Raw genomic sequence first — 12189 nt, forward strand, 5'->3', positions numbered from 1 at the left:
AGATAGATAGATAGAGTGAAAGAAAGAAAGAGATAGATAGATAGATAGAGTGAAAGAAAGAAAGAGATAGATAGATAGATAGAGTGAAAGAAAGAAAGAGATAGATAGATAGATAGAGTGAAAGAAAGAAAGAGATAGATAGATAGATAGAGTGAAAGAAAGAAAGAGATAGATAGATAGATAGAGTGAAAGAAAGAAAGAGATAGATAGATAGATAGAGTGAAAGAAAGAAAGAGATAGATAGATAGATAGAGTGAAAGAAAGAAAGAGATAGATAGATAGATAGAGTGAAAGAAAGAAAGAGATAGATAGATAGATAGAGTGAAAGAAAGAAAGAGATAGATAGATAGATAGAGTGAAAGAAAGAAAGAGATAGATAGATAGATAGAGTGAAAGAAAGAAAGAGATAGATAGATAGATAGAGTGAAAGAAAGAAAGAGATAGATAGATAGATAGAGTGAAAGAAAGAAAGAGATAGATAGATAGATAGAGTGAAAGAAAGAAAGAGATAGATAGATAGATAGAGTGAAAGAAAGAAAGAGATAGATAGATAGATAGAGTGAAAGAAAGAAAGAGATAGATAGATAGATAGAGTGAAAGAAAGAAAGAGATAGATAGATAGATAGAGTGAAAGAAAGAAAGAGATAGATAGATAGATAGAGTGAAAGAAAGAAAGAGATAGATAGATAGATAGAGTGAAAGAAAGAAAGAGATAGATAGATAGATAGAGTGAAAGAAAGAAAGAGATAGATAGATAGATAGAGTGAAAGAAAGAAAGAGATAGATAGATAGATAGAGTGAAAGAAAGAAAGAGATAGATAGATAGATAGAGTGAAAGAAAGAAAGAGATAGATAGATAGATAGAGTGAAAGAAAGAAAGAGATAGATAGATAGATAGAGTGAAAGAAAGAAAGAGATAGATAGATAGATAGAGTGAAAGAAAGAAAGAGATAGATAGATAGATAGAGTGAAAGAAAGAAAGAGATAGATAGATAGATAGAGTGAAAGAAAGAAAGAGATAGATAGATAGATAGAGTGAAAGAAAGAAAGAGATAGATAGATAGATAGAGTGAAAGAAAGAAAGAGATAGATAGATAGATAGAGTGAAAGAAAGAAAGAGATAGATAGATAGATAGAGTGAAAGAAAGAAAGAGATAGATAGATAGATAGAGTGAAAGAAAGAAAGAGATAGATAGATAGATAGAGTGAAAGAAAGAAAGAGATAGATAGATAGATAGAGTGAAAGAAAGAAAGAGATAGATAGATAGATAGAGTGAAAGAAAGAAAGAGATAGATAGATAGATAGAGTGAAAGAAAGAAAGAGATAGATAGATAGATAGAGTGAAAGAAAGAAAGAGATAGATAGATAGATAGAGTGAAAGAAAGAAAGAGATAGATAGATAGATAGAGTGAAAGAAAGAAAGAGATAGATAGATAGATAGAGTGAAAGAAAGAAAGAGATAGATAGATAGATAGAGTGAAAGAAAGAAAGAGATAGATAGATAGATAGAGTGAAAGAAAGAAAGAGATAGATAGATAGATAGAGTGAAAGAAAGAAAGAGATAGATAGATAGATAGAGTGAAAGAAAGAAAGAGATAGATAGATAGATAGAGTGAAAGAAAGAAAGAGATAGATAGATAGATAGAGTGAAAGAAAGAAAGAGATAGATAGATAGATAGAGTGAAAGAAAGAAAGAGATAGATAGATAGATAGAGTGAAAGAAAGAAAGAGATAGATAGATAGATAGAGTGAAAGAAAGAAAGAGATAGATAGATAGATAGAGTGAAAGAAAGAAAGAGATAGATAGATAGATAGAGTGAAAGAAAGAAAGAGATAGATAGATAGATAGAGTGAAAGAAAGAAAGAGATAGATAGATAGATAGAGTGAAAGAAAGAAAGAGATAGATAGATAGATAGAGTGAAAGAAAGAAAGAGATAGATAGATAGATAGAGTGAAAGAAAGAAAGAGATAGATAGATAGATAGAGTGAAAGAAAGAAAGAGATAGATAGATAGATAGAGTGAAAGAAAGAAAGAGATAGATAGATAGATAGAGTGAAAGAAAGAAAGAGATAGATAGATAGATAGAGTGAAAGAAAGAAAGAGATAGATAGATAGATAGAGTGAAAGAAAGAAAGAGATAGATAGATAGATAGAGTGAAAGAAAGAAAGAGATAGATAGATAGATAGAGTGAAAGAAAGAAAGAGATAGATAGATAGATAGAGTGAAAGAAAGAAAGAGATAGATAGATAGATAGAGTGAAAGAAAGAAAGAGATAGATAGATAGATAGAGTGAAAGAAAGAAAGAGATAGATAGATAGATAGAGTGAAAGAAAGAAAGAGATAGATAGATAGATAGAGTGAAAGAAAGAAAGAGATAGATAGATAGATAGAGTGAAAGAAAGAAAGAGATAGATAGATAGATAGAGTGAAAGAAAGAAAGAGATAGATAGATAGATAGAGTGAAAGAAAGAAAGAGATAGATAGATAGATAGAGTGAAAGAAAGAAAGAGATAGATAGATAGATAGAGTGAAAGAAAGAAAGAGATAGATAGATAGATAGAGTGAAAGAAAGAAAGAGATAGATAGATAGATAGAGTGAAAGAAAGAAAGAGATAGATAGATAGATAGAGTGAAAGAAAGAAAGAGATAGATAGATAGATAGAGTGAAAGAAAGAAAGAGATAGATAGATAGATAGAGTGAAAGAAAGAAAGAGATAGATAGATAGATAGAGTGAAAGAAAGAAAGAGATAGATAGATAGATAGAGTGAAAGAAAGAAAGAGATAGATAGATAGATAGAGTGAAAGAAAGAAAGAGATAGATAGATAGATAGAGTGAAAGAAAGAAAGAGATAGATAGATAGATAGAGTGAAAGAAAGAAAGAGATAGATAGATAGATAGAGTGAAAGAAAGAAAGAGATAGATAGATAGATAGAGTGAAAGAAAGAAAGAGATAGATAGATAGATAGAGTGAAAGAAAGAAAGAGATAGATAGATAGATAGAGTGAAAGAAAGAAAGAGATAGATAGATAGATAGATAGACAGACAGACAGACAAATAGATAGAAAGATAGATAGATAGATAGAAGACAGACAGACAGACAGAGAGATAGATAGATAGATATATAGATAGATAGATAGATAGATAGTTGCAACTAATTACATTAGAGTACATCTTAGTACATACGAAACAGTCAGGAAAGGGCATTCTCTTTAAGTACACTTAAGTGGCCTTTTATTTCATTAATATCTGCATGTATTTTTTATACACTTTTAAAATTTGAAGTACACTACAAGAATACTTTTTTTCACATGGTTTTTAAAACAGAGACACATGACCCCATGTAATAAAACTACATGTTATGTTGTGAAGCAGTGCTTAAACATGGTAAAATCACCACTGTTCAGTTAACAGGTACATCAACTACTATAATAAACAGTTATTCATAAATTCTTCCATAAAGTAATATAGTTCATTACAGTGACAGTTGCTGAGGAATTTGTTAATTTAAAACATGGCTCATCCAATCATAATGTTCCATTATATAAAACTGATTCGAATGTTTCTTTCTCACGGTTCTCTGGCAGAACATTTTTTTGACCTTAAAGCCTTCCCTTTATGAGAGCAAATTAATCTAACTAATGGGGAATGAAAACAAAGGAAGGGTAATGACATGACTTCCTGTTTAATGTAACGAGTTTATTCTTGTAGTTGGTCAAATCAGCCGCGCGTTTCCTAAAGACACACACTTCTCCTCCACCCGGCTTCCTTTCTGGAGAATGGCTGAGCAAATTCCACCGTCGTGACACATGTAGAGGGCCTTTCTAATTCAGTCATGTGCTACAGTGTCACACCCAACCGCCACTGGACAAGTGCGAGCGTTCAACTTCAGACTTTAACACCCAGTGACATGAGAGGAAAGAAAAGACATTCATTCATCTGTTTGAATCAGTGTATTCATCTCATCTGTAAGATATTCCACAGATTTGCTCTGTTGTTCACATAAACAAAATAAAAACAGAAAAAGAGAAGTTTGAATGTGGAACTTAGCAAATTTCATAAGTAAAATCATTAATAACCAAATAAAAATTACATAATGAATCTTCAGTCATTCATATGAGCGTGCATCTAAAAGCACATAAAGAATATTTAACAGCAGTTCTAGGAATAAGACAATCATATATACAGTGCGTGCATAATTATTAGTCGATGTTCTGATCATTTTGTCTTTCCAAGCACATTTTACCAATTCCAAACCACATCAATCTTGATAACTACTATTTTGTATATAATAATTTATTGATATCTTATAGTTAACGGGGACTAGAAGTGAAAAAAATGTGTCCTTTTGGTTACACTTTATTTCGATAGTCCACTTTAGACATTCTACTAACTATAAGTAACTTTGTAACTACATGTCAACTAATTCTCATTAATTTGCAACTACATGTCTACTAACTCTCAGAGTAGACTGTTAGGGTAGGTTTAGGGTTAGTAGAATAAGTTGACAAAGAAAGTGTTAGAAGATATTAAGCAGACAGTCTACTAATACTCTACTGACTGCTAGTTGACATGTAGTTGCAAAGTTACTGTTAACAGAATGTCTAAAGTGGACTATCGAAATAAAGTGTTACCATATTGTTAGTCTTATATTCAGATGTGCATAATTATCAAGCAGGTTTTCTTTCATGGGTAAAAAGGGGCAAGAAGAGATTTAATAATAATAATAGTTTTAATTAAAATCCAAAAACAGCCCTAATATAATCAGCAGTCCCATTGGTTTCCCAGCAGTAAATTCCCAGCAGTTAATCCATATGTTCTACATAGTCTAAATTGCAGGATCTGAGTTCAGTTGAACTTAAAGACACATATGACGTGCACTTGGCTTGCAGATTGTGACACAGTTGTCACTGCTGGTGTCTGACTCTCCTACAGTCCGCTGTTCCCACCATACATTCACAGTCACAGTCAGTTCAGCGCTGTTTTTAATGGACGTCCACAGTTGACACATTCAGTTGCTGCATCAGCTGTCATTGCTGAGCTGCAAAATTCTGAATCTGGCAAGAGTACAAGTAGATACACAATAACTACATTGAATCAAATGCTTAATTGTATAATGCAAGTGCATATTAGTTAAAGACACCTTATATTAAGTGAGACCAAATAAATAAGTAAATGATGCATTTGGAGTAACTATTCCTATGAATTTCTTAAATATATTTTCTCAAGTCATTGTACATGTTTGTTATAATGCCATAATCATCATAAAACTGACCATAACACTGATTTCATTTAAATTAAAAATAATACCATTAAAACTGGAATCCTTTGATTGTTTAATTGAATAAATTATAAATGCAGTATTGCACAATGGCCCATAAAATTGAAGTTATAATTATTAAAACTGATTTGTTTTTCTGAAAACAATTGTTAAAATAAAGAATTAAATGAAATTCCTTCTCCTTATTGACATATAACCCACAGTCCAATATAATCAGTCTTGGTGTGTGCAGCTTTAAGGTTATGTAAACTGTAAAAAAAATAACCACCTGCCTGTGCAAACTGCTATAATTATTATATTAATAATAAAATGCCATCAGCAGGCACAGTTTATTCGTAGTGGCATCTAGTGATCTGTGTTAATATTTTAATTGGAAGCAGCCGCTGGGACTGTTCAAACACCCATGTAGGAACTAGCTTATTCTGAACTAGCTTATTAAGTAGCATCTGATGTGAGCGTACTATCATTAAATACAGCAGATAATATACACTCTGAAGTGTGCCCGATAAGCATTTTAACGGTTAATTTTTAGCTGTTTAAAGCAACATGCACAGCAATGATTCAGATAAGACTGAGTTTTGTTTGGGTGAGAGGTTAACTATGTTCAGGCTCTTCTGAAGGTTTATAAACACAGTAAATCTGGGCCGAACTGAGGTAAACGCAGCGTTTCTCTTCTCAAGGGCTTTAAAATTTACATGTTCTCAAGCTGTTTACTCTTTAGCTCCGCGTGGTTTGTGCTGAAGGTTTGGGGTCAATTCAGTTTCTGTTTATGATAATTCTTCTTCCCATCTTTCCTGTAAACATCTTCTCTTACTTCTCTGTTTTTGATTCCTTCATCCATGTTCAGGGTCATAACTATGGAAGCCAATTTGCACCACTGAATAAAAAATAAAAAAGGTAATTGCGACTTTTTATCTCACAAATCGGACTTTTTATCCTCGCAATTGCGAGTTTACATCTCACAAATCTGACTTTTTTTCCTCGCAATTGCGAGTTATAAAGTCAGAATTGCGAGATATAAACACAATTGCGAGTTATAAAGTCAGAATCGCGTGATATAAACACAGTTGCAAGATATAGTCAGAATTGCGTGATATAAACTAGCAATTCTGAGATATAAACACAATTGCGAGTTATAAAGTCAGAATTGCGTGATATAAACTAGCAATTCTGAGATATAAACACAATTGCGAGTTATAAAGTCAGAATTGCGTGATATAAACTAGCAATTCTGAGATATAAACACAATTGCGAGTTATAAAGTCAGAATTGCGTGATATAAACTAGCAATTCTGAGATATAAACACAATTGCGAGTTATAAAGTCAGAATTGCGTGATATAAACTAGCAATTCTGAGATATAAACACAATTGCGAGTTATAAATCAATAAAGAACTTCTGTTTTAGATACTCCAGAAATAAAGTCAGTCTGGTTAGTAATGTGTGAAGTTGGTGTTGCTGTTTGTGGAGAGGTCCTTTTTTTCTGAGGTCAAAGGTCTCATGTGGGGGCCCTGGAATATTTCATTATGGAGGCCTTGGGGGCAAAAAAAATTATATCTTCAAGAAATAGACTGTATTTTAATGTTGTTTTAACCCTTTCCCCAACTAAACTAAGAGACTAAGAGAGAGTTAAAGAACTATACAGGGGCTTACAGGTTTTACGGTAGTGGTGCTATATAGCACCTCATCGACTCCAAAGAACCGCTGAAGAACCATACAGGTGCTTAACAGGTTCTTTATACGGTAGTAGTGCTATATAGCACCTTAACCACTCCAAAGAACCGCTGAAGAACCTTTTTTTTTAGAGTGTACATAACCCTTCATTTACCAGTAATGGCAGATATTTAAGTCATGTTTGTCTAAAAGAGCATTCAGCAGTCAGAGCTTGAAATTTGCAAGAGGATCTGATGGTGTAATGTGCTTACCTGCACGAGGCCATGTGGTTTCAGCAAAGCCTGCATTCACATGGGTGGATTACGGTATGATACGGCCCCTCTCGCCTGGGCCTGACTTTACCACAACAACCGTCCAGACAGAAAATAGCACCTTTGTTCTGTTACAGATACAGGACGAGAGACGGAGAGAGGGGGCGATCGTACACAAACGGTGTAGACGATAGATTATAAATCTTACTGTGACCAGGATATGACCTAATAAAGTCTTTCCTTCGGTCTCCTGTACTTCATCCAACACCACATGCGGTCAATGAAAAAAAGCACACACAGGCAAAACATTTCACAAACGTATTGACGACTGGTTAGATCACTGCCAGGATGAATTCAACAAAGCATTCATTCAAAGAGTTAATAAGCAACTAGGATATTTGGCTAAGCTTTAGAACCTGCTTCTCTCACAACATATTCACATCAATACTCCCATTGAAAAGAATTAACAGTTATCTTCATCCTTTGTATATGTCTTTATTTATCCAAAAATCGAATGTTTTGAGATTAAAAATTGCTCTCTTTTTTGCTTATATATATATATATATATATATATATATATATATGGTAACGCTTTGGTATAGGAACCAATTCTCACTATTAACTAGTTGCTTATTAGCGTGCCTATTATTAACATATTGGCTGTTTATTAGTACTTATAAAGCACATATTCTGCATGACCATATTCTACATTCCTAATCCTACCCAATACCTAAACTTAACAACTACCTTACTATTAATAAGCAGCGAATTAGGAGTTTATTATATAACTAAAGTCATAGTTAATGGTTTGTTAATAGCAAGAATTAGACCTTAAAATAAAGTGTGCCCAATAATCTTTTGTCATGCATTTTAATGTGTTGACTAACATAATAAAGCTCATGTAAAGTGCTTTGAAAAAATTGTAACTGTAGTGTTACAAATACATTGAAATAGGAGACATACAAGTTTCAATAGAAATGAAATTACGTTTTAGTTAATCATAAATGCTTGTTAGTACATTCAGCAGTACTTTAACCATATTCACAAGATAGGAAGTAACTATTCTTTTATTGGCAATAAATATATCAAGTTTCAAGTGTCAAGTGTCTGAAAACATTAGACTCAGTTTGCACTGAACCGATAAAATTTGAATGTGCACTTTGAAGTCACTTTGGATAAAAGCATCTGCCAAATGCATAAATGCAGGGACGTGCACAGACATTTTGAGGGGCATGGGCTCAAGTGGAAAAAAGGGCACTTCTCATATTTATTGTAATTTTATTTCTAAACAAAACGTAAATATATTAACACAACTCTGACTTACCAATTTATTTTAATTCTCTCACACAGTAAAATCCTGAGTGTTAAATTAACACTGCTCGGAGCATATATGGTCCCACTCTACAAGAGTGTTAAAGTAACACTGAAGCAGTGTTAAAGTTAATGAGATAATTATGTGATTAATTAAGTGCTGATTGAGCATTAGTGATGAACAGCTGCTGTTAACAAGCAGAATCACTGAAGAAAAGAGAAAAACAAGAACTACAACTGACTTCAACCACAGCCTTATGCCGAGTTCACACTGCACGATTTTCAAACTCGTCGGATCGCCGTTGTTTTCACACTGCGTGACTATCTGGGGTAGCATTCAGTTGCTGCTGTGTTCACATTGCACGCACATTACTAACCAGACTGACTTTATTTCTGGAGTATCTAAAACAGAGGTTCTTTATTGAGAATTAAGGTTTAGATGATTTTTTTTTTCAACACCGTTTTGTTGAATAGTGTTTGCTTTAGTTGCCTCTTGACCCTTGACATTATAAATATAAGTTTCTCTTTGGCTGTTATAATAGTGTTTATAATATTAATGTTAGCAAGACAAATTATCTATAATTACTTTTTGTCTTTTGGATAATTAGCTGTAAATTCGAGGCACAGGTAGCTTAGTCTTTTGTTCATCACCACTCACCTCCACACCAAGACAAACACAACTGGAAAGAGAGGGAGGGCTTCACTTCTGCCTCTCTGTCTGCGATGTGCCGATCACTGTGTGTTACACTGCTGTGCTGCGTGCCGTGCGCGGAGATGCGGAGGGAAGAAAGGCATCGGAGCTCGACAGAGTCTCAACATTTCCCGACATGACCTAATATTTAGATTTTTCTATTTGTTTTACAGGGAAAGCTGTGCGCAAACAGAAACACACACACGCACACATAATACATATATTCATTTAAAAAAATAAAAGCTCCCTAGAAAAAGGGCACTCTCTCTCGAGGAAGAAAATTATTTGTTTTACAGGGAAAGCTGTGCGAAAACAGAAACACACACACGCACACATAATACATATATTCATTTATTCATTTAAAAAAATAAAAGCTCCCTAGAAAAAGGGCACTCTCTCTCGAGGAAGAAAAAGGGCAGGCGCTCAAGCCCCTTTTGATGTCTATGTGTGCGCATGCCTGCATAAATGTAATGTCTAAATGAAAAGTATATTGTCTTACGGTATATTATTTTCTGTAATAAGTTTAAGTGTACTACTTTTTTTTCACAAGGATATATAAAAAGGAATAAAGTCAATGACAAACTAAGGAAAACATTTTTGAGTGCCAAAGCCCATGTGAAGCTAATGTAAGCAAAGAAGTGGGAAATTCCTTCCTGTCCACTATAGACAAATGCATCGTGTCACTTCCTGTAGGAGTGCTGGCATGCTCCTGGTCCTGTGGACAGAGGGCAGCTCAGCCCTAAAGGTCAAACGGACTCATATTAAGCAAGAAAAACAAAGTCTCAAGCTTGTATTAGCACCTGTAACTCAATCCTCTGGACACAGTTCAATTGAGAAACACATAATTCTGCTTATGTAAGTGAAACCTCTCACAACAATGCATGTTGAATAGTTGTGGATCGGGTTGTGGAACTGAATTCTTACTCGGTTCATAAACAAATCAATTACATAATATAATTATTGTTCTAATACTCCCCATCACATCTTTGTGTCAAAGCGAGAGTCTAAAGTCTGCAGGTAATAACCCACCACTGCTGTTCCTCTCTCACCATCTCCTCTAAATAGCATCCTATCACAGTGTCAGAAGTGAAAGATCACATGGGTGGAGAAGGGGATAAGCAAACAATATTATCTAATGTAAGCACAGTACCTGGCACTGCACAGCACCCGCAGACAGACAAAGACAGAACACGTTTGAACATATTTTCTGACAAATAATCACATTATTCACAGTCAGTATTAGCTAGAATCAACATACCACAGCAGTTAGTATTTATGTACTGTGTGCTAACAGTAATATTAAAGCGCATAAGAGAATAATGAAGACTAATGGAGAGCTACTGAGCTAAATGTATTACCTTTACCTCTATCCCTGTTTTTTTATTTTTTATTTACCATTATTTATGGTTTATTTAAACTGTTTATTGCCATGTCTGTCAGGATCCTAAGACAGTCATTTTATTCTTTTAGTAAATAAATTGAATGTGTGCTCTTTTGCTCATTACATAGCTGATCTCTTTTTGATGCTTAGTATCTAGCAGTAATTTGAGAAAAATCCACTGGAGTGACCTGAGAATGTTTGTGCAGCTCAGGAGCAAATAATGATTGAACAGAGGGAAATCCCTGTAACCAGGTCCAGGATTGAAATCCACAGTTTTTTTGTTGCTACAGTTACTCACAAAACTATGTAGCTCATATAGTTGTATAAGCTGTAGTTGTAGACAGTGTGGCTTGGTTCAGTGTAAGTATAGGATATGAAGCTGGCACAGGAGCTGGTGAACATCAGGATAAGTTTCCCAATGTTATAATGTTTTAAATATATACATTTTGTTTAAAAATGATATATGGGCATGATTTTAACAGACTAACTGGTGCAGCATGTTTTAAAAGTGACTTTAGAGAGTGTATGTAAGTGTACAATGAGAACAAAAGAGGACCTAAGACAGAGCCTTGGGTCACACCATATTTCACTTATGTTAGGTTTGACATGGTAGGATGTAATCAGGCTAGTTTACATCTATAATTATGGCAACATAATTCTCCAGACGTTCATGAGAACGTTGCAATCATTAGGGTCTGATTCACCCATGATTGTCATTTATTACTTCGACAACTGTTCTATTGTGGTTTCTTCATAAGCAGTTTAATTACTGCCATTTGAAAAGTTTATTTTTTAAATTTTTATATTTTTAATAATTTAATTTAATTTAATTTAATTTAATTATTTTGGACAAATGTCCCAATCATAGGGATTTCATAATAATGAAAAGGAGTTTTGTAATGTTTTTGATCTGTTTTATATAGAAGTTTCCTCCTATCCTCTTTTTGTAGGTATCTTTAAAACCTATAATGAGATAGCTGTCATTCTGTGACCAAATGATGGGACATAGAAAAGCTCTTGATTGGTGTGTTGTAAAAAACAGGTCACAGGTCTGATTTTATAGGGTTTGCCAAAGACTCTATTCAATTGTATCCAATACATTTTCAAACAAATGAAACTGTCTGATTCAAATCTCTATCCAGCAGCAAGCCAGTAAAGAAACACTATAGTATTCTCTTAATTAATAGACTAATCATAAGTATGTTTTGTGGTAAGCGTGACAAAATGTACCACTAACAAGTGTCTGTGATATTGGACTCACCCTCAACTTTGACATATGCTAGATAAATCCTTTAAGCTTTCAACAATGTGTAATAATTATGGTGATCATAAATTGGTTGGTCTGACGTTTTACTAGTGTCATAACCGATAACAGTGAGAAGACATTTGTGTATGTATCTGTGTCTCTTTATTTCAATGTGTCCACATATATTTTCTGTTTGTCGCTCACTGTGTCCAACTTAAAGACCACAAACAAATGAACAGGCCAAAATACATTTACCTCCTCTCATAATGTGGTGTGTTATATCTGTTTCACATGAACAGAACTGTGATTTGAATTTCCTACTTTTACTAAATGTGTTCCCACCCCGCCCCA

Source organism: Sinocyclocheilus anshuiensis, unplaced genomic scaffold (genome assembly GCF_001515605.1).
Source record: "Sinocyclocheilus anshuiensis isolate Anshui unplaced genomic scaffold, SAMN03320099.WGS_v1.1 scaffold2073, whole genome shotgun sequence".
Lineage (NCBI taxonomy): Eukaryota > Metazoa > Chordata > Actinopteri > Cypriniformes > Cyprinidae > Sinocyclocheilus > Sinocyclocheilus anshuiensis.